This window comes from Trematomus bernacchii, unplaced genomic scaffold (genome assembly GCF_902827165.1).
Source record: "Trematomus bernacchii unplaced genomic scaffold, fTreBer1.1, whole genome shotgun sequence".
In the NCBI taxonomy this organism is placed as follows: domain Eukaryota; kingdom Metazoa; phylum Chordata; class Actinopteri; order Perciformes; family Nototheniidae; genus Trematomus; species Trematomus bernacchii.
The window spans coordinates 1-24,678 of record NW_022988143.1 but is presented as its reverse complement, the minus strand read 5'-3'; the positions used below and the strand labels follow the sequence as shown (position 1 = coordinate 24,678).

At 40.7% G+C, this 24,678-nt stretch overlaps 1 protein-coding gene across 3 annotated transcripts in view; it reads right to left on the bottom strand.

Moving 5' to 3' along the window:
- The window catches only part of LOC117475816 (lanC-like protein 2), a 38,172-nt gene extending 15,128 nt beyond the window's left edge, over positions 1-23,044 (bottom strand). The window contains exons 1-2 of one of the 3 annotated variants that reach the window (XM_034122165.1): positions 22,873-23,044; positions 9,135-9,272 (exon numbers count right to left, since the gene is read on the bottom strand). The gene's annotated coding sequence lies outside the window, so the exon portion shown is untranslated. Of the gene's footprint in view, positions 1-8,391; positions 8,485-8,581; positions 8,731-9,134; positions 9,273-11,036; positions 11,281-22,872 lie in introns of those variants that run through there. The other 2 variants (XM_034122166.1, XM_034122168.1) reach the window with 2 other exon arrangements.
- Positions 23,045-24,678: the final 1,634 nt, after the last annotated feature.

Here is a 24,678-nt window from a genome sequence, read left to right as displayed (position 1 = left end):
CCCTGTCGACTCATGTGACATTCCTCCAGGGTTACATAGAACCAGGGTGTGGGCTCCGAGCCATCTCCGAGACATCTCTAGTCCGTGTTGATAATGGGGGAAATGTACCCCAAAATAGTCCTTCATTAGCCAGCAGCAGTCCCCTGTCGACTCATGTGACATTCCTCCAGGGTTACATAGAACCAGGGTGTGGGCTCCGAGCCATCTCCGAGACATCTCTAGTCCGTGTTGATAATGGGGGAAATGTACCCCAAAATAGTCCTTCATTAGCCAGCAGCAGTCCCCTGTCGACTCATGTGACATTCCTCCAGGGTTACATAGAACCAGGGTGTGGGCTCCGAGCCATCTCCGAGACATCTCTAGTCCGTGTTGATAATGGGGGAAATGTACCCCAAAATAGTCCTTCATTAGCCAGCAGCAGTCCCCTGTCGACTCATGTGACATTCCTCCAGGGTTACATAGAACCAGGGTGTGGGCTCCGAGCCATCTCCGAGACATCTCTAGTCCGTGTTGATAATGGGGGAAATGTACCCCAAAATAGTCCTTCATTAGCCAGCAGCAGTCCCCTGTCGACTCATGTGACATTCCTCCAGGGTTACATAGAACCAGGGTGTGGGCTCCGAGCCATCTCCGAGACATCTCTAGTCCGTGTTGATAATGGGGGAAATGTACCCCAAAATAGTCCTTCATTAGCCAGCAGCAGTCCCCTGTCGACTCATGTGACATTCCTCCAGGGTTACATAGAACCAGGGTGTGGGCTCCAAGCCATCTCCGAGACATCTCTAGTCCGTGTTGATAATGGGGGAAATGTACCCCAAAATAGTCCTTCATTAGCCAGCAGCAGTCCCCTGTCGACTCATGTGACATTCCTCCAGGGTTACATAGAACCAGGGTGTGGGCTCCGAGCCATCTCCGAGACATCTCTAGTCCGTGTTGATAATGGGGGAAATGTACCCCAAAATAGTGCATCATGACTCAGCAATCATCACACTCAACTTTGGTGAGAACCGGGCAAAGGGGTCAAAATCCGTCAATGTGGGGGGTGAAACGGCTGTACGCGAGCCCTGGGGGGGGCACCCGGGACCGGGCAGTGCCCCCGGCAGAAGGAACCGGGTCAAACGGGCCAAAACAGGAAAAAAATAAAAATAAAAAGAACCAGGCAAAAGGGGGGAAAATGGGAAAAAAGTGTCCGAAAATAGTGCCTCATGACCCCGCAGGAGTCCCCCGCGGACTCCCCTGACATTCCTCCATGGTCGAAATCATCCAACTCAACTTTGGTGAGAACCGGGAAAAGGGGTCAAAATGTAAAAATTGTACCCCAAAATAGTGCCTCATGACCCCGCAGGAGTCCCCCGCGGACTCCCCTGACATTCCTCCATGGTCGAAATCATCCAACTCAACTTTGGTGATAACCGGGCAAAGGGGTCAAAATGTAAAAATTATACCCCAAAATAGTGCCTCAAAATCGGGTAGAGTCACCTGCAAAGTGCCCTCGCATTCCTCCATGGCTCAAAATGTCGAACTTAAACTATTTGGAGAACCAGAGAAATGTAAAAAATACGCCCCAAAATAGTGCCTCAAAATCGGGTAGAGTCACCTGCAAAGTGCCCTCGCATTCCTCCATGGCTCAAAATGTCGAACTTAAACTATTTGGAGAACCAGAGAAATGTAAAAAATACGCCCCAAAATAGTGTCTCATAATCGGGTAGAGTCACCTGCAAAGTGCCCTCGCATTCCTCCATGTCAAACTTTAAGTATTGAGAGAACCAGGCTGGGGGGTCCTTGCGCCACAAAATGAGGCCCACTCAAAGTGCTTGGTGAGCGGATACATTCTTCCATGATTTGCAACAGCCGTTATTTTTCTGAGTGCACCCAAAAACTGGGTTTCCGATTTCGTGCAGACGGTAGTTTGAAAAGTATGGATGAATCTTTTTGACAGAGAAGTGGAAATGAAGCCCAGGGACTTTTTCCCCTTCTCCGTTGTACCAACCATCGGAGAAGGGGAAAAATCGGCCCGAAGCGCCAATAGTCTGGCCCCTTCTCCCGTTGGCACTCTGTCATTTTTTTGACAATTTTTCAAAACTTCATTTTTGATTATTTTAAGTTATAATTAAGCGTTTTCTTCAATTTTTTTTTGTTCCACGGGTGGGGGCGCCTGGCAGGCCGCCTATGAGCACCCAAATTCGGCCTGGATCATCCAGGATTTGTGGGCTAAGCTCCATAAACTGACTAAATCACCCAGAGAGGTCACCTTTCTAGCCCAAATATATATAATACAAATACATTTAAATAGTAAAAGGTGCACTTGTGCTCTGCATTACCCGGAATTTTATTTTCATAGCCCCATGATAGTGATTAAAAATCATTTTCATGGGAAAAAGTGTTAAAACGCCTGATTAAATTATATGCAGGACCCCAGTGAGCTCCAGACTATGTGCATTGTGTTGGGGAACCATATAAATGATAGAATAAATGCATTTAAATGCAAAAATAATGATTTTAAATCATTTTAGGGGGACAATTGTGGAGAGGAGCCTGAAAATGACTCTGCAGCAGGCTGCCTATGAGCACCCAAATTCGGCCTTCTTCACGGAACCACGACCCCTTCTGTGGAGGGTATTCTCGTGCCCCTGGTGAGCACACGTTGACCCAGGAAAGAGTCTTCAAAACACAGGTAAAAGTGTGTTAAACAGTGGGGTAACATGTTTGAAATGACAGCACACTGCTGCTGGTTGGCAGGCTGACTCACTTGACTTGTCTCACACACACCCAGGGGGGGGAGAAAGAGGACACATTGACCCAGGAAAGAGTCTTCAAAACACAGGTAAAAGTGTGTTAAACAGTGGGGTAACATGTTTGAAATGACAGCACACTGCTGCTGGTTGGCAGGCTGACTCACTTGACTTGTCTCACACACACCCAGGGGGGGAGAAAGAGGACACATTGACCCAGGAAAGAGTCTTCAAAACACAGGTAAAACTGTGTTAAACAGTGGGGTAACATGTTTGAAATGACAGCACACTGCTGCTGGTTGGCAGGCTGACTCACTTGACTTGTCTCACACACACCCAGGGGGGGGAGAAAGAGGACACATTGACCCAGGAAAGAGTCTTCAAAACACAGGTAAAAGTGTGTTAAACAGTGGGGTAACATGTTTGAAATGACAGCACACTGCTGCTTGTTGGCAGGCTGACTCACTTCACTTGTCTCACACACACCCAGGGGGGGAGAAAGAGGACACATTGACCCAGGAAAGAGTCTTCAAAACACAGGTAAAACTGTGTTAAACAGTGGGGTAACATGTTTGAAATGACAGCACACTGCTGCTGGTTGGCAGGCTGACTCACTTGACTTGTCTCACACACACCCAGGGGGGGGAGAAAGAGGACACATTGACCCAGGAAAGAGTCTTCAAAACACAGGTAAAACTGTGTTAAACAGTGGGGTAACATGTTTGAAATGACAGCACACTGCTGCTTGTTGGCAGGTAAACATTGTTTAATTGTTTAAGTGTTTTTAAATGTATGGAACAGTGTTTTGTCTCTTTCAAAACTCTCCCGTCATTGGCCGGATACATGGGGACGATTTTATATTCACTATGACCGTTACTATTCCAGTGAGACGAAGTACGTCCGGTGACGGGAGTGATCCCATGTTAATTTTGTCCAAAAACCAGAGCATTCCCTTATCACTTAAAGGCCTTGCTCAAACACAAGCTGCTGTTTCTACCCAAACTACGCCTCACCACACATTAAAGGCTCCTCGACCTGGTACACCAGCACCGCCGTGGACTCTCAATAAGCAGTCTCTATTCTCTGCTTATCAGCCTAACCAAGGTACGCCCTATGAAGCCAGTTACCACAACCCTCAAACAACTAACGATCTGGCTAAATATCTTTCCCGCAGTAACTTAGTGACATCAGGCCTCACAACATTCGACGATCAACCAATGAATTATTGGGCTTGGAAAACGTCCTTCCTAAGTGCTATTGCTGGTCTGGATCTGTCTGTTGGAGAAGAACTCGACCTGCTCTGCAAATATCTGGGAAAAGAGTCATCAGATCAGGTGAGGAGAATCAAGGCCGTCAACATCAGACACCCTGACGCTGGACTAATGATGGCCTGGGAGAGGCTTAAGGAAATATACGGCTCACCTGAGGTCATTGAACAGGCTCTCTTTGACAAGCTAGAAAGCTTCCCCAAACTGACCAACAAAGACCCAAAACGACTCAGAGAGTTAGCAGACCTGCTGTTAGAGCTTGAGGCTGCTAAGAGAGATGGCTCCCTCCCAGGTCTGTCATATTTGGATACTTCCAGAGGGGTTAAGCCCATCATCGAAAAACTCCCATACAACATCCAAGAAAAGTGGATATCTTATGGTTCAAGATACAAACGTGATCATCAAGACAGTTTCCCACCTTTCTCTGTCTTTGCAGACTTTGTTCGTACAGAGGCAAAAGCTCGTAATGATCCCAGCTTCAACCTCTCCACGACAGTTCCTATGGAGAAAAAGAGTACGTGGGAGAAATCCACGAAGATGCCTGTATCTGTTCACAAGACACAAGTGTCGTCTGCTGACAGATATGAAAGCAGAGAGGATAAGAAGCTAACAGACCCAAACAACCATTGTCCTCTACATAAGAAACCACACCCTCTGAAGAAATGCAGAAGCTTTAGAGAAAAGAGTCTAGAGGAGCGCAAACAGCTCTTAAAGGAACATTCCTTTTGCTTCCGGTGCTGCTCCTCTACTGGTCATCTCGCCAGAAACTGCACGGCTGAGGTGAAATGTATAGAATGTGGGAGCACGGGTCACGTGTCAGCACTACACCCAGGACCAGCAGTCTGGAAACCTAAGCCCTCTCCTCCCTCTTCAGAGCACGGCGGGGAGGAAGACAAAGCAGACTATCAGGTCACATCAAAGTGCACACAAGTGTGTGGTGAAGGTGTTAGCGCACGAGCATGCTCGAAAATATGCCTTGTAAGTGTGTATCCAGCTGGTCGCTCGGAAGAGGCCAAGAAAATGTATGCAATACTGGACGAGCAGAGTAATCGTTCCTTGGCACACTCTGAGTTCTTCAACGTTTTCAAAATCACAGGGCCTTCCTTCCCTTACACACTGGAAACATGCGCTGGACTAACTCAGACAACAGGGAGAAGAGCTAGTGGGTTCACAGTGGAATCAGCAGACAAAAAGCTAAGCTTTCCATTGCCTTCACTTTTAGAGTGCAACCAAGTTCCCAACAACCGCTCCGAAGTCCCTACGCCAAATGCAGCTCATCACCATGCTCACCTGAAGTGCATTGCCGACGAAATACCACCTCTCGATCCTAACGCTGACATACTCCTCTTGCTGGGCAGAGACATTCTCAGGGTCCACAAGGTCCGTGAGCAGATAAGTGGTCCAGACAACGCACCGTTCGCCCAAAGGCTGGACCTGGGATGGGTTGTCGTTGGTGACGTGTGTCTAGCAGGTGCTCGCGAACCACTAGAGGTGAACAGTTACAAGACGTCTATCTTGGAGAATGGTCGTACTAGCCATCTGCAGCCATGCAACAACCAACTCAAGGTAAGAGAAATCTTCAATCAAACCCCTGACTACACACATCATCCAGCACTGACCTCTAAGTTCAGCACAGCAACACATGATGCAGACAGTCTGGGTCAAACCATCTTCACGCAAACTGCCAAAGACCACAAACTAGCCCCATCCGTAGAAGATATGAAGTTTCTTAAGATCATGGAAGCAGAGTTTCATCAAGACAGCTCGAAGAGCTGGGTGGGACCACTACCTTTCCGGTTACCAAGACAGAGGCTGCCTAACAATAGGAAACAAGCACAAGATCGTTTTGCCTCATTGAGACGCACGCTGGAAAAACGGCCACAGATGAAAGCCCACTTTCTAGAGTTCACAGCAAAACAAATACGGTCTGACTGCGGCACTAACTTCGTTGGCGCTTCTCGAGAGTTGCAAATGAAGACTACAGATCCCAGTGGCAACAACGTGGAGAAGTACCTGAGCACGCAGAACTGCACATGGGTGTTCAACCGGCCACATGCGTCCCACATGGGTGGGGCATGGGAACGGATGATTGGCATCGCTCGTCGCATTCTTGACTATCTGCTGCTTGAACAGAAGAAGTCTTCTTTGACGCATGAAGTTCTGCTTACGCTCATGGCTGAGGTGACAGCAGTCATCAATGCTAGACCTCTCATTCCAGTATCTTCAGATCCAGAGTCACCTCTCATCCTCACCCCAGCAATGCTCTTGACCCTCAAAACAGGCTCTACACCACCTCCTCCAGGTAACTTTGAAGAGGCAGACCTCTTTAAAGAGCAGTGGAAGCAAGTTCAGAGCCTGGCGGACACCTTTTGGAGTAGGTGGAGAAAAGAATATCTCAAGACTCGTCACAAGTGGCGGTCTAGGTAGAGATCTCCAAGGACAAGACCAAAAGGATCTTTTCTCGTCCTGTTACAGAAGTGGTCCTGCTTCTGTCTCCAAAGACTGATTCTTGTTGATTGATCTGGGGTTTAAAAACCCCAGGCGGGGAGTGTTCTGTCCTTGATGTGTGTTTTTGGTGTATATCTGTCGTATATGTGTTTTCTTGGCTGTGTTTTGGCACCACCTTGTGGTGGTTGTTTGACACTGCTGCTTTCTAGTAGTTTATTCGATTCCTGTTGCTAGGAGACCAAACTTGTTCGTTCCCGGGTGTACTCCACGTGTAGCTTGGGTTGTTTCATGAACGGACGTCTGCTCTCCATGGGCTGTGCTTCGTATTTCCCGCTGGTTCACGCATCGTCTGTGAGTGTTATTGTCCGACAGACTGTGGCTTCATGGGAATATGTTGTATGTAAAATGTTTATGTTTGTAGGAATGCAGTGAGTATTCTTTGCGGCTAAGCTACTAGCAGCTAGGCTGATTAGCTTCTCAGTTTGTGCACCGTAGCTCATTGTGTGAAGTATTCTGTCTATTTAGCTCGTCAGTCGGGCAGTCAATAATAAACTGTTATGTCTGTATTGTCTTTACAGTTTCAACAAGTAAAGAGACTTCAACTGACAACTGTGCTGGAGTTTTCTTTCAAACGGTTTAACTGGATGGATAGCTAGCTCAGTGCTAGTGAGACCCTTACAGTACCTGAACCACATAGATATAGAGTGCCATTGAGATATCATACACCAGAACAACATCGAGTTGTTACACCTGAGAGAGAAACCAGACAAGAACCACCAGAAGAACGGACTGATGAGGAAGACCTGCCTGTGGATTCTGAAGCACCGGAAGAGCATGAGGATGTACAAGTACCCTATGGCTATGACCGACCTGTGACACCTCAGGATGAGCCAGTGAGGAAATCCACACGGGACAGGAGACCTCCTCAAACGCTGACATATGACTCCCTTGGTCAGCCATCCTCCAGATCATGTGGGCCTACAGACCCAGTGGGACTATATACTGTACAAGCCCTGCCATTCTGGGGAATGCAGCCCCTTCCTATGCCACATTACACTACACACCAGACACTGCCTTACACTACACACCAGACACTGCCTTACACTGTAATGCTGCCATACATACATGCATATTGAGAAGGAAAGATTGTTACACCCACTCTCATACATATTTTATTCACCTGTACATTTAAAGAAGTGCCCTTGTGAGAGTGTGTATAAGTGTTTTAAGTTCAAAGAGAAGGGGCACAAGTTAAGAGGTTGATGGTTAATGTCGGGAGCCATTTTTCTTTGTCGGGGAGTGTGTGACCCACACAAAGTGTAATCACAATTGTATGTTTATATTTAATATGATTTTATATGACCTGTTTAACAATGGACAGCAGGGGGCAGTAGATGGCAGGGTATCACTGCCGCAAAGGGGTTGGTTATTATTTACGCGTCTGCCGTAAAATGTCTGTGTGTTCTGTATTATCGATAGCCTATGTGCAGTCGTTCTTTAATTATTGTAAATGCTTGTTAGATGCTAATGCTAGCACATTTTAGACTAATGCTAATAGTTATCCTGAAAAGGTACTTAACAGTACATTCTTATTTTTAGTCATGAAGTTAATGACATTTGGTTATAGACAAATGTGTTTATTTTGAATACTTCAAGCATGTTAAAAGTATATTTTGAAGACATGAACATATAAACATGTGTTTATATTGAGAGTAGGAAAAGGGCAAGAACAATTGTGTTTTGTTTTGTGCCAATTGTGAATAAATTCTGGCAAGACCCGCCAAACGAGCAGCAAAAGGCATTCTCTGCTCATAATTTCTCCTGTTCTACAGGAATATAATCTGTCATCGCGCCCTGCATAGCGGGGCCTGCTACACATGCAGTACAAATATGTTATTTTTCTTTTATGAACAAACATCTTGTGAGTGAGTGGGAGGTCTTACCTGGAATTCTTTGATGAGATGGTGAACAGGTTCACCCAGGTAGATCATTAGAGATTGGAGGATGCATTCTCTTCTGATGGTGATGTCCACAGTCTGAGTAAGAACAGTTATATATATATTATAAATCAAATGCAAAAAAAAGGACTATTCAGCCACTGATCCCACAGATAAAAAACTCATTCATAGATACCTCATCTAAAACCTGCAAGATCCCGGTGGTCTTCTCTTTCACAACTCCTCCCCTGCTCCTGATGACCTGCAGCAGTTTAGTGGAGTGTTTGTCCAACTGCGCCAAGAACTTTGTTTCCAATGGAAATGTTGTTATGCGCATGAACTCAGCATTTACCTAGAAAATATAAGCAGCATAGAAAACAAAAAACACTGAGAATTTATAATACACATCTTTTCTATAAAGAGCCAATGGTTTGATTAAAAGTACTCCAAGTCAGCTTGTATGAATGTAACATTTAAATTAATTAATCCACATATTTATTGACACACAGCGGCAAACAACATGTTTGTTGCATAGCAACCACCTCGCACTATGTTTCGTGCAGAAGGCAACAGAGGGACTATTTTATTTTGAACATCATTATTTACTAATAAAAACTATTTAAATTAGAGTGTGTATTTTTCTTTCATATTGCCATATATACATACATATATATATTTATATATATATATCTCTATTTAAATGTCCTCACCTTGCAGGCCCTGTACAGGTGCTTCCTCTCCTTCGTCCTCCGGTACAGGGACAGGAAGATGAATCCGTTCCCTGCCGTGCCGTGGCAGAGTCCGTATCCTTTCCTCAGGAAACCTCTCTGCCAGATCACCTCCGAGCAGTCTGATGCCTCCTTCAGGTACTTCTCCTCCTGGAACACCTGAGAGAGAGACAGGTGAGAGACAGACAGGTGAGAGACAGACAGGTGAGAGAGAGACAGGTGAGAGAGAGACAGGTGAGAGACAGACAGGTGAGAGACAGACAGGTGAGAGAGAGACAGGTGAGAGACAGACAGGTGAGAGACAGGTGAGAGACAGACAGGTGAGAGACAGGTGAGAGACAGACAGGTGAGAGAGAGACAGGTGAGAGAGAGACAGGTGAGAGAGAGACAGGTGAGAGACAGACAGGTGAGAGACAGACAGGTGAGAGACAGACAGGTGAGAGAGAGACAGGTGAGAGAGAGACAGGTGAGAGAGAGACAGGTGAGAGAGAGACAGGTGAGAGACAGAAATGTTGTTGTTTGCGTTCACGAATTCGATTAATTGAACGACACTGCTCGACCCCCTGGAAAAGCTATAGTACATATATGCCAGTAGCTACTGACCATGCTACAGCACCAACATATGTGCTATATAAATAAAAAACCTGATTTGATGAACGGAAGATGAAATAAGTATCAAAAAAATCAATGTGCAATGAGTCAATGTTAAAATATCGAATTTTTGAAGGAAGATTTGAAAACGAGATCACCCGCTCCAAAGTGCCACACTCAGCACATTACGCCACAAGAACGCTTGTGCCAAACAATCAACGGAAGTTGTATTTAAAAATATTGTGAAGGAAGTCTGTCAGACCGTAAGTGGCTACGCAACAACAAGTACGCTTATATGTCCAATTAATCAATTAGTTGTATTTCTATTCAAGATATTCAGAAATATCCTTCAAAACAAAAGCTCGACAAATACTAACTCTTTGAAACACCATCAATAACTCCTCTCCTACGTCACATGCTTGGCCTGTCACTTTAAGAGTAGCAGCCGCAAGGGGTTGTGGGTTTTGGACTCTGTGTGTGTGTACAATGTGATGGCCAAGGCGAAGTGCGGAGGTATGAAGAGAGAGACGAAAGTCTAGAGAAACTAGTCAGAAAAGGAATAGTGTCTAGTCTGTATGTATGCAATACAGTGTCAATGTAACTGAAGAACGTCAATAAACGGAGGTTCTTCCCACGGCACCCGTTTGCATCCTTTTTTCCGCTCGAAATGTCTGGGCAGCTGGTTACAGGCTGACAACGAGCCAAGTCAGAAACATCCGGTGTGCATTAGAAACTACGGTTTCGGTGCCGACATACCGTTAGTAAAAAGGTAACACCTAGTTGCACGGCAACTAATTCTATCACTAACTAAGCACGGTTAATGTTGTCCCAGTGACAGCGCAAAGACAGTTGCAGCGGGGACAACGTCACCTCTGTCTCATTGTTCACTTTGAACATTCATAGGCTATAAGATAAACTAAACAACTCACGCATGTCATATTAGGTCATATATTACAAGTGCTTTGATATTGACTTGGTTCATACAAAAACATTAGACACATACATGATATGGACACTGAGCAAAACACTTTACATGCAGCCAGCCAGCCACTCACTCACACTGCAACATCACCCCCTGCTGTTCGTTATCAGACAAGAACGGAACATGACACAAGTATGAAGAAATGAATGTGGGAATAAACACATCAATAAATAAATGTGGTAATAAATACATGAATGTATAAATAAATAAAAGTGTTCAATAAAACACTTCATTATATATATTTCTGTACAAGTGGCATTTTATTGTTGGTAGCTAGCAGTGAGTCAATAATACTAGTAGTGATTTCAATAAGTTCTCAACAACTGCTGCATGAATGGTGTGAGACTCACCGTTGAGCGGCCCGACCAAGTAAGGAGCCAGAGGCACAAATCCCAAATACAACCCGCTGTGGGCCTTTATTAAAAATCATGAACACATGACACACAGCCTCAATCTGCTGTTTCTCCCTGCACACAGCCTGCAGCCAGCCACAAAGATCTCACACCCCGCTAACCCTACAAGCACAGCACCTACATACACACACAGACTAACAAGACACAGGTGAGGGGGGAGCAATTAGACACAGGTGAGGGGGGGAGGAGCCATCACAGGGCACCAGGTGAACACAATCCCAAACAGAGATCACCTCCAGTCCAGTGTAATAATGTATGCTGATGATTCCACAATATACAGTACAGCATCAACATGCAGTGAGTTAAACAATCTACTTAAAATAGAGATTAAAGCCATAGCAGACTGGGTCAACAATAACAAACTGGTACTCTACATTGCAAAACCAAAGTGTATTTGTTAATATACACCCCTAAAGTCCTATCCTATATCATGTGATATACATATCTTTATGTTACATGTTGCTCAGTATGATATGATAAACTGTGTTATATGCTGCTGCAGGAAGGATACTGTATATTGTAGAATATCTATTAAAGATAGCTATATACACAGTACTGTATATCTGCACTCACTCACACTGCAACAGCACCCCCTGCTGTTCCTTATCAGACATGCATGATAAGTGATCGTTGCTCAGTATGATAAACTGTGTTATACAGATGGAGCCTCTTATTTTGGACCCCAGCATACAGCTTCCTGCCGACTGCCAGTCAGTTGCCAGCCAGTTGCCTGCCAAAGACCAGTATTCAGAAATGTTAGGCCCTCCCACTATTCTCCAATTTCAGGGTTTAACCAGGAGATGGCGCTATATATTAAATAACTAAGACTTAGTTTTTCACAATAGAAAATGCAGATATTATATAAAAAACTAAAGTTAAAATCTTGTTTTTAATGCCCCAAGAGCAATAACATCTTGTCACAAGCTTTTTGGAAGAAAAAGACTGACTCAAGAGACCTGTAGTTGACTAATTACAGGCCTCAATAAAGTTCTGCCATTGGTTGTGAAAAACAACGGTGGACATAGTGGAAAGTGAAATTGACATTGTCGAATTTAATAAAAATACAAGATAATGTATCTGTGTACGTGTTTTACTATGTGATCTGCACTTATCAAACATCTAATTAAGGCGAGACACGAATTTAGGCACGTTAATAACATTTTAATGAAGTTGAATACAGTATATTCATATTTGTCAGTGATTTCATGTCAATTCGGCGAACATAAACGATTAAATTAGGATTAAAAATCGAGAGCCTGCTGCTGTTCGTTACGGTAACCCAACTAGGACACTTGACACAGTGGCTTTTGGCAAAGCACACAAAGAAAACAAAAAAACCCGAGAGAGATGAGTTATTGTTATTACAACGTGACTTCACTATTATTTAACAACTATTTTTATTGGGTTCTTTTATTTGGGGTTAAGTACATTGTCAGAATAAGTGAGAAATGGATTTAACTTCTGTTAGACAGCTATCATACTGAATAAATATTTATGCAAAAATGTATGGCATTAATAATGTATATCTAATTACATTTAAAAATGTATGGCATTAATAATGTATATCTAATTACATTAACTGTGAATGTCTTTCATTTGATTTAAAATGAAATAAAATTACATAAAACATTTTCCATAAAAAAGTTGATTCAAGAACAAATCAGTACTTTTCTTATATGACTATTATTGCTAAATTTGAAAGGTCTTTACCAGCTTTGGAATTATATATATATATATATATATATATATATATATATAGACCACTTTACATTTCTGCGAATGAATAGCTTAGCTACTTGGCACTAAGAGTACAGATATGTCTACCCTTTCTTTTCAGAGTGTAATATCTGCATTTTCTCTTTTGGTTTGAATAGGAGAAGGGCAATGGTTATCGATGGTGCTTTTAATGCCTATTGTATACGAACTGTGTGATTTATATTGCTTTTCAAATGCATATAAGCCCCCCATTCAATAGCACTTAGTTAGATCACTTTACAGATCAGGTTGGACCAGCCCTGTCGCTACTCTCTGCATTTCCTACTGCAGATAAAAAAAAAGCTACAAATATGTATTTCTTAACCCTTGTGCCCTCCTCGAATTTTCAACCTTTCGACCCCTTCGTGGCAAAAAATGTACACGCCCATAATAACTGCTATTAAATCATCATACATCAACATTTCTTTCTACTTTTTTTTTCATGAATCACTTAAACAACTTATAACGTACTCAAAACTACCAAACATTCAATCATTTTCAGGATTTTAACCCTTTAAATGCCTGTTTAATTAACTGAATTATTTCATTATTTATGACAAAAAACACAAAAAATGAATTTTTTTCAATATAATAATTAGTAGAGGGATGAAACTTTGGTGGTTATTAGAGTCTTGGATGTGTCAAAGATTAGCAATAAAATTGATTCGACTGCATTATTATTTTTTACGTAGTGTCAGATACTACCTCTGGACCCCTTCGTGGCAAAAATGTACACGCCCATAATAACTGCTATTAAATCATCATACATCAATATTTCTTTCTACTTTTTGTTTCATGAATCACATATACAACTTCTAACGTACTCAAAACTACCAAACATTCAATCATTGTCAGGATTTTAACCCTTTAAACGCCTGTTTCATTATTTTAATTATTTCATTTTTTCTTACGAAAAAACACAAAACATAATTATTTTTCAATATAATAATTAGTAGAGGGATGGAACTTTGGTGGTTATTAGAGTCTTGGATGTGTCAAAGATTAGCAACAAAATTAATTTGACTGCATTATTATTTTTTACGTAGTGTCAGATACTACCTCTGGACCCCTTCGTGGCAAAAATGTACACGCCCATAATAACTTCTATTAAATCATCATATATCAATATTTCTTTCTACTTTTTGTTTCATGAATCACATAAACAACTTCTAACGTACTCAGAACTAGCAAACATTCAATAATTATCTGGATTTTAACCCTTTAAATGCCTGTTTAATTATTTGAATTATTTAATTTCTCTCAAAAATGCCTCATTGACTTCCATTCAGACCACATTTGTTGATCTCACTGCCATTGCAGTATAAAACCATGCATTTTGTAATGTCAGCATTTCATTTAGAAGAAAAGTAGTGATATTTGATATTTCTACTCTATTCCAACAGATGAAACCATTTTCCCACTGTAGGCCGATGCATGAAATTCTTACATTTTTGCCAGTTATATTATGGAGCCGTGTGACTACCAGGGGGCCCCGAGAGTGGTGTACCCGAGAGTGGTGTATGTATGTATGTATGTATGTATGTATGTGTGTGCGTATGCGTGTGCGTGTGTTTGTGCGTGTGCGTGTGCGTGTGCGTGTGTGTGTGTGTGTGTGTGCGTGTGTGTGTGTGTGTCATTTCCAGCAGCAGACCAGCAGGTCCTGCAGCATGTGACCTGGTGCTCTCAGGTGATAGAACAACCATTTTTTAGGCCTGTGCACAACCAGCACACACCTCTCCTCCCTCTCCGTGTGTGTGTGTGTGAGAATCTGTAAGCATGCACAGATCATTTCATGGGAACAAAAGGCCATCTTTTGAGGGATGTGTTTGATGTGTCTTTGAAGAGCTGCTTGATTACTCAAAAACAAAAAACAACTGTTAGTGTGTTTATGCACCTGGCTACGAAAGATAAACATGCAGTTTGACCAAGGGCTTATTTCATTAGTGAGCAGAGAAGGAGAAAGACCTGGAGCAAAGAGAAGGAACTCAAATGAAGAAGCATGTCAGTGCAGAGGAGACTTCAGAAATAATCTTGTAGCCTTCTTCTGCCAGCGAGCTGCAGGACTCATCTGAAGAAGACACAAGGTTCGAGCTGGGGTCTGACACTGAATGCTTTCTGGAGTCCAGCATTTCTTTGAGTTCCTCTGACCCTTCATCTGAAAGTGGAGAGGACACTGAGGGTCCCGTCCACAGTGAGGGGACAGAGAAGAACGGAGGTCGTTCTCCCAGGAGCTGGGGAAAACCAGGGTGTCCTCACAGATTGTGAGAAGAAAGCCCCCTGTGATGGTGGATGATCACCAAATCAAAAAAAAAAGTCAGGAAAAATGTACAAAAATGCCCGAGGAGGGCACAAGGGTTAATAAACTAAATAGTATTCTGTAGATAAATGTAGATAGTAGATAGTATTCTGTAGATAAATGTAAACGTAAATAAATGTAAACGTTCACCATCCCCCACCCGCCCACTCACTGTTTGTTGCTTTTTGACATGTAAATGGTAACTACCCCCCTCTGAGTGAATACCTGTTGTACCTGTCCGGGGCTAAGCCCATAGGACGATGCTCTGATGTCATCACCCTCGCACATTGGTCATATGTTTACAAAAAACGATGTTAACACTTTCTCGTTCTTAATATATGCTATATTTAGGGTCGATATGTGTTGAATTTACTTTAAAATAGCAGATCACTGTGCATAAGCAGTCAGAGGAAACATAACGTTCTCAGTAAGATTCACGAGCGTCTAACTCTCTCCCCCCTCCCCCTTTTGAACTTTTCGTGAAGATGGCCTTATTCATTTTTAATACAACTGAGATGTTGGGCCGGTTGTAACTTTAAGACTATATATATAAATAATGTTTTATATAACATTATTGCCTCTGCATTGGATTATTATCGGATAAGGTAATAACTTAATAATTAACTATGTCTGAGAGCAGAAGTTTAGGGCAAATAATTTCAAATAATTGCAAGTCTCTTCAGTGCGCATGTCACAAGATGCATTATGGACATTGTGCCTTATTCTCATTCATACTTAATTTATTTCTTCTTCTGTCAGTATGAACACAAAAAACTAACCGGTATTACATTTCATTCTAAAGTTTACGGTCTAAAAAGGTATTTAAAACAGATAATTTGTCGTTGCTTTTGGCATAAGCAGTCAGAGGAAACATAACGTTCTCAGTAAGATTCACGAGCATACTGTAGATAGGCCGCAGATAGGCATAGTTTGTTCAATATAGGACCATAAGATTAGGATTTATTGTAGATTATTTAGTTAAATAAAAGCATGGTGATGTTTTATAATATAAGATTAGGATTTATTGTAGATTGATTTGTTAAATAAAAACATGGTGATGTTTTATAATATAAGATTAGGATTTATTGTAGATTGATTTGTTAAATAAAAACATGGTGATGTTTTATAATATAAGATTAGGATTTATTGTAGATTAATTTGTTAAATAAAAACATGGTGATGTTTTGTAAATGTATGATCCTATCTGAAAAAATATTAATACTCCTAAAATAAATGGTAGACATATCAAATTGTTTCCTCTTTGTATTTGTTTTATTATTTTCTCATCTGTGATGGATAAAGAAAGTAATCTGATTACGTTACTTTTTTAAAACACGTAACTGTAACTGTATTCGGATGCTTTCAGAGCCATGTATTCAGTAATCAGTAACTGATTACATTTACAAAGTAACCCTCCCAACCCTGTTCATAAAGTGTTTCTAGGATTTCTAAACGAACTATGACAGCTGTCACTACCCGATCCGTTCGCCTGCCCGATCGGTACTGCGCATGTGCGAGATGGTCCGCCAATTGGGTTCTTTTATTTGGGGTTAAGTACATTGTCAGAATAAGTGAGAAATGGATTTAACTTCTGTTAGACAGTGTTGATAATTTGTGATCTTCTCGCTCCCAGGAAAGAAACTTAAAATAACGAGACTAATGGAGTCTCTGAAAAGGTTCAAATGGGTAGTTTAATTAAGTAACGTGGTTAAAGAACAAGCATGGTGAATGGAGAGACAAAGCCGGTGTTGTCTTGAGGGAGGCTGCAGCGAAGGGAAGAGACTGAGTTATCTTTCGTCCTGCCTTTTTATCCACGTCTCGTTGTCCCCCGCTGTGCAAATAGTGGGTGGCCCCCTACTCATTTGCCGGTTCGATATCGCGAGAGCACAGATGATTTCGACATTGATATTCTCTGCCTACTTCCTTAAGCATTTTCTCCTCATTATCTCTGTCATGACTTTCTATTTAATACCTTATAAACAGCTGTAATACTTAGTTTAGAAGTCCTAGTGGTTCCGCTCCGGCACAGTTCTTATTTTACGGAAATTCCCTCTGACGTCATAGCTTCTCACGTATCTGTAAACACTACGATCAACTAGACCTTCATTTAATATTCAGCAGTAATAATATCTTAACGTCTATCGATGTAGTGTTAAAGTCCGTACGTTTGTGTGTAACACTCCAAGTCATTTTCACTTTACATTCAGAAAACGCAACGTTAGTCACAAGCTAACCGGATAAAGGATTTTTCAGAATAAAAGCTTGGCATTGATTTCCTGAGAACTTCCGGGCTTTTCCACAATAAAACAGCTTTAAACTGACGATATGTTTTAGACTGAATTATGCTGTTTAACATTGATTTTAATGTCTAACAACAGCTATCATACTGAATACATATGTATGCAAAAATGTATGGCATTAATATCCTAATAAGACTCACCTAATTAACTAACAACTAATAATTAACTCACCTAACTCACCTAATAAGATCATAAGACTCGCGCATGCGCAATGCATATTCGCATATTGGCCAGCCGCCTAGACGGTCGAGACGTCAAGTGTCCTAGTTGGGTTGCAGTTGTCACTACCCGATCCGTCCACCTGCCCGATCGGTACTGCGCATGTGCATATTGCTCAACTCCGTACGGCAACCCAACTAGGACACTTGACACAGTGGCTTTTGGCAAAGCACACAAAGAAAACAAAAAAAACCGAGAGAGATGAGTTATTGTTATTACAACGTGACTTCACTATTATTTAACAACTATTTTTATTGGGTTCTTTTATTTGGGGTTAAGTACATTGTCAGAATAAGTGAGAAATGGATTTAACTTCTGTTAGACAGCTATCATACTGAATAAATATTTATGCAAAAATGTATGGCATTAATAATGTATATCTAATTACATTTAAAAACGTATGGCATTAATAATGTATATCTAATTACATTAACTGTGAATGTCTTTCATTTGATTTAAAATGAAATAAAATTACATAAAACATTTTCCATAAAAAAGTTGATTCAAGAACAAATCAGTACTTTTCTTATATGACTATTATTGCTAAATTTGAAAGGTCTTTACCAGCTTTGGAATTATATATATATATATATATATATATATAGCACCTTCTGCCATCCCATCTCTATATATAATATCTATCCGTGACATATGGATCTTAACAAAGATCCGCTATACATTAGTACCAGATATACTGTACACGGACATTTTTAGTGAACCAGACCAGCTGTTTCCGCCGGGTCTTCGCTTCCCGGGCATCACGTTGTTTACAAGTGTGTTCAGATGCTAAATGACAAGTGCAAGTGACAATTGTTGTCGTCTTCTCTGTGAACGTTTTTTTCTCCGTTATTTTGCCATTTTCAGATTTAAATTTCGAGCGGAAAGCTAACCAGGAAGTAATAATTACTTAAGCGGAGAACGGAGAAAGTAAACGTTACAGCAGGCATAACAACAGCCGGTGTTTATTTTATTATAATATATATCATTTGTTTTAAAGCTCAATATATAGTTCTATCCGTGACATATGGATCTTAACAAAGATCCGCTATACATTAGTACCAGATATACTGTACACGGACATTTTAGTGAACCAGACCAGCTGTTTCCGCCGGGTCTTCGCTTCCCGGGCATCACGTTGTTTACAAGTGTGTTCAGATGCTAAATGACAAGTGCAAGTGACAATTGTTGTCGTCTTCTCTGTGAACGTTTTTTTCTCCGTTATTTTTGCCATTTTCAGATTTAAATTTCGAGCGGAAAGCTAACCAGGAAGTAATAATTACTTAAGCGGAGAACGGAGAAAGTAAACGTTACAGCAGGCATAACAACAGCCGGTGTTTATTTTATTATAATATATATCATTTGTTTTAAAGCTCAATATATAGTTATATCCGTGACATATGGATCTTAACAAAGATCCGCTATACATTAGTACCAGATATACTGTACACGGACATTTTAGTGAACCAGACCAGCTGTTTCCGCCGGATCTTCGCTTCCCGGGCATCACGTTGTTTACAAGTGTGTTCAGATGCTAAATAAAAGTTTAGCTTGTACTTTTGATACCCCGCCTCTCGGCACCACAACATCCAGTTTACTGTATTTCACATGAGCGATGTCGAACATTGAAAAGTCCTTATAAAATCTCTGTTATTAGATCAGTACTTTTCTTATATGACTATTATTGACTTGAACACTGAGAATGTATTTATTAACTTCAGACATTTGAAATATTTGAAATCAGATGAAAACAAACTGTAACGGACCCTGCCGTGTTATCTATGATTACTATGCCTTACTGTACATTCATAATTTCAGCCGGAGGTAGGTGGTAGGCGTTGCGGAGGAGCAGATTGCGAGTGAGGTGCCTGTTCTAAACGAACTATTCCAGCTGTTATAAAGCATTAAATAAAAAGTAAGCAAGGAATACAGAATGTTTCGTTACGTAACTTTGTTGAGAATGTGGCCATGTACATGTAATACATGGGATCATTTGCAGCGACTTGGTCATTGTGGGGAAAAATAACACCCATCCTGATCGTTTCAATGAAGTTGAATACAGAATATTCATATTTGTCAGTGATTTCATGTCAATTCGGCGAACATAAACATCAATGATGATGATTAAATTAGGATTAAAAATCGGGAGAGCCGGCTCGTTCGTTTTTTCCGACTAAACAACATCTATTATTTAGAAGTTGATTTCACATGACTCCAGTGTGGAACTCCACTGCACCCCCTGGTGGATCAATGATCCATTGCAGCTGGCTTCACAATAATTAAATGTATTTATCATGGGGGCGGTAGCAAGTCTGACTGGGGGCCGGCCGGCCATCACGGAACGTGCACGAACCGATCACGACCCTCGCACTTTAAACTGTCCAAAATAAGACGCTGCATCTGTATATGCTGCAGGAAGGATACTGTATATTGTTGAATATATATATGAAAGATAGCTATATACTGTACTGTATATCTGCACTCACACTGCAACAGCACCCCCTGCTGTTCCTTATCAGACAAGAACGGAACATGACACAAGTATGAAGAAATGAATGTGGGAATAAACACATCAATAAATAAATGTGGTAATAAATACATGAATGTATAAATAAATAAAAGTGTTCAATAAAACACTTCATATATATATTTCTGTACAAGTGGCATTTTATTGTTGGTAGCTAGCAGTGAGTCAATAATACTAGTAGTGATTTCAATAAGTTCTCAACAACTGCTGCATGAATGGTGTGAGACTCACCGTTGAGCGGCCCGACCAAGTAAGGAGCCAGAGGCACAAATCCCAAATACAACCCGCTGTGGGCCTTTATTAAAAATCATGAACACATGACACACAGCCTCAATCTGCTGTTTCTCCCTGCACACAGCCTGCAGCCAGCCACAAAGATCTCACACCCCGCTAACCCTACAAGCACAGCACCTACATACACACACAGACTAACAAGACACAGGTGAGGGGGGAGCAATTAGACACAGGTGAGGGGGGAGGAGCCATCACAGGGCACCAGGTGAACACAATCCCAAACAGAGATCACCTCCAGTCCAGTGTAATAATGTATGCTGATGATTCCACAATATACAGTACAGCATCAACATGCAGTGAGTTAAACAATCTACTTAAAATAGAGATTAAAGCCATAGCAGACTGGGTCAACATTAACAAACTGGTACTCTACATTGCAAAACCAAAGTGTATTTGTTAATATACACCCCTAAAGTCCTATCCTATATTATGTGATATACATATCTTTATGTTACATGTTGCTCAGTATGATATGATAAACTGTGTTATATGCTGCTGCAGGAAGGATACTGTATATTGTAGAATATCTATTAAAGATAGCTATATACAGTACTGTATATCTGCACTCACTCACACTGCAACAGCACCCCCTGCTGTTCCTTATCAGACATGCATGATAAGTGATCGTTGCTCAGTATGATAAACTGTGTTATATATGCTGCAGGAAGGATACTGTATATTGTTGAATATATATATGAAAGATAGCTATATACTGTACTGTATATCTGCACTCACACTGCAACAGCACCCCCTGCTGTTCCTTATCAGACAAGAACGGAACATGACACAAGTATGAATAAATGAATGTGGGAATAAATACAGCAATAAATACATGTGGTAATAAATACATGAATGTAAAAATAGATACATAAAAGCAATAGGGAAAGTGCAATATTTGATTTGTGTATGAATGCAGTAGGGAAGGTGCAATATTTGATTTATGTATAAATACAATAGGGAAAACTGCAATATTTGATGATGTATGAATGCAATAGGGATATGTGCAATGGGGAAAGTGCTGTACCTGTATGTTTCTTGTTTGTTTCTTTGCCATGTGATATGTGATCTCTGTTCTGTATCTATGAGTGATTGACCTGAATGTTTTATGTTTATTATCTCGATGCCCAAGACAAATTTCTCCCAAGGGAGACAATAAAGCTCTATCTTATCTTATCTGTCTATTGTTGAATATATATGAAAGATAGCTATATACTGTATATAACATTAGATTAATTGTAATTCAATGTACATATCAATAATTAATGGATACAAGGATAACTTTGCTGTTAATGAACATTATGTGATTATACATGATTATATCAAATCAAATCAAATCAGGTTTTATTTATAAAGCACATTTAAAAGCGATTTTTGGTCGAGCCAAAGTGCTGTACATGTAATAAAAAAAACACATTACTACAAAACACAATAAACGACAATAAATTACAACAGATATAACTTAAAAAAAAAACTAAATAAGAATAAAACACACGGAAAAGTCAGAAGTCGTGCTCCGCTCTAATTAGAAAGCCAGAGAGAAGAAGTGAGTTTTTAGAGTGGATTTAAAAACCCCTACGGTCTGGGCCGACCTCACATGGAGGGGCAAAGTGTTCCAGAGCCTAGGGCCAGCTGCTGCGAAGGCTCGGTGCCCTCGGGTTTTGAGCCTGGTTTTGGGCACTACCAGCAGCAGCTGGTCAGCATATGTGTAGATAAGCTGTATAAATAATGGTTAACATGTCACAAATCATAAACAAATCTGGGACTGTCTGCAGAACCTAACAGGGAAAGGGCATAAAAGATTATCTCGAGCCGGTTTCTCAAACTTACCTACCCCACCTTTAATTATTTAAATAATATTTAAGCTTCTTATAAGTGAAAATGTTTAAAGAGAAGGGTTTAGAAAAAGTGTCTTTACTATAGGAAATATGCATTACACAGTTGCCTACAATGATATGCAGGCATTTCTTTACATTTTATTTTTGTTAACGAGAAACATCTGTTAGAACAGGCCCAGCCGAAATTACATTGGCCCACCCAAAATTTAAATCCTGGCGCCGCAGCTGCTGTATTCCCCAAGATCTAACCCCTCAGCAAACAAATCCCAGTCTGTGTGTTCAAAACAGTCTTGCAGCAATGAGGTGGCTTCCTCAGACCACACTTGTACTGTCCTGATAGCTGGTTTTGTTTTGCAGATATGTGGTTTGTAAGCTGGAATCATAATTAGTGAGATGTGGTCAGATTGTCCAAGATGTGGGGATTATGTTGCTTTAAATGCCCCTGGAATGTTTGTGTAGATGTTGTGGTTCAGCCAGATCTCTGTGATGATCGGAAGCGCCGGTCTGTACGGGTTAGCTTTTAGCCTAGACCTTAGCCCGGCTCACTTACCACGCTTCTGTCTCCTCTCCTTCCGCCGCCGCCTCGCTGGTGGGACGGTGAAAAAGATTGCCTCCGGGCTGCGTAGAATCTACGGAGGGATGACAGTTGTGTCCAAACGGAGATCAGTTCTGAAAGAAAAATAATTTAGCTCAGTTATGTATTAAAGCAGGGGTGCCCAACCTTTTTTGAACCGAGAGCTACTTTTAAAGTTGCCAGTGTGCCGAGATCTACCAGTCCAAATAGAGAGGCGTAGCCATTACTGACAGCGTACTACCAGGAAAATACACACTTCTACTTGTATAAAACTGACCTTTGTACGATTAATACTTCATAAAATACTGCTGATCATTTATCTTACCTCTTTCTAATCTACACACATACAAGTATTTAACTGAAGTTACACAACGGTGTTGTTGATACAGAGTTGGAGTTTATTCACACGTCACATACCACAGTGGGTAATGTTTTCAAGAAACATTGAACAGTGCTGCCACATATGACACAGGAAAAAAAGACTCTGAACCCTTTCTTTGCCATTATATAAAAATAGTGTTGCTCCAAAAGTATAAATTAGGCTTACTAATAAGACAACTCAGATCTGAAGCTACATGCATGCTTGACAAAGTGCAATAAAAAAGACAAAATTAATAGAATCAAACCCTTTTCTTGTTGCATTTTAGTAGAGTATAAAAAGAAATGCCTTTAAAATAGGATGCAAGCAACACTAGTTTCTTAACCTGAATTGATAATAGACTATAATCAATTTAAGTTTGCATTATTGTTATACCATTTTGTACAATAATTATAATGAATAAGTTCAAACAAACTAAAACTTACAGCTGATTAATAACGGTATCTAACTTGAGTTTTTATTATATCAAAAACCTGTTGAAATGCTACTGTTATTTTTACTGTCCCCAAAAAGCGCGTCGGCAGCCTCCAGGAATGCTTCTTTCACAACTTTGCCATCTTTGAAAGACTTCATGTGTTTCGCAAGAACGTCACTGACACGATAAGATGCTATGGTAGCAGCCTTGCTCTTGTTGTTGGGCCTGGTGAAAATGGACTGCTGTGCATTTAGCTGTCCTTTCAGGTCCCTCACCTTTTGGGAGCGTAGGGCAGAATTAGGAGGGAATTCCGTCTCGTAGCGTTTGTGCACTGTTTTGAAATGCCGCTCCTAAATTACCCTTCTTCGGGAAAGCCACGCTCGCATTGCAGATGAGACAGATGGACTTTGAATTGGAATAGATACAAAATAATCATCCTCCCACTCGGAGTGAAAATGATATATTTTGGGCTTTTTTGCTTCTGCTAGGGCTGTGCAATTAATCGTATTTTAATCGCAATTACGATTTTGGCCTGCCACAATTACGAAAACAACATAATCGTAAAAAACGATTATTTTGCTTTGCTTGGTTGTGACCGTGCACTGCAACATATTGGATCTAATTTATTTTAGTCTAATTTATTTGTATTTATCATATTTACATATGTTTAGTAGCTTGTTGAAGTGCGCTCCAAAATATTTGTTGATCTTGTTTATTGGTATTTATTATTTTGATATTATTTATTTAAATGTAAATATAAATGTATCATTTAATTTATTTTTTGTATTGGTTTTTAAGTTGAATTATACGTTCAGGGTAATCAACAGTTAAAAAGATACTGTTCAAATTATTATTTGTATTTGTTTTTAAAGTTCAATAAATGGATGTTTTCAAAGTCAATGAATAATCGTATTTAATAATCGTGATATCAATTATTGACCAAAATAATCGTGATTATGATTTTTGCCATAATCGCACAGCCCTAGCT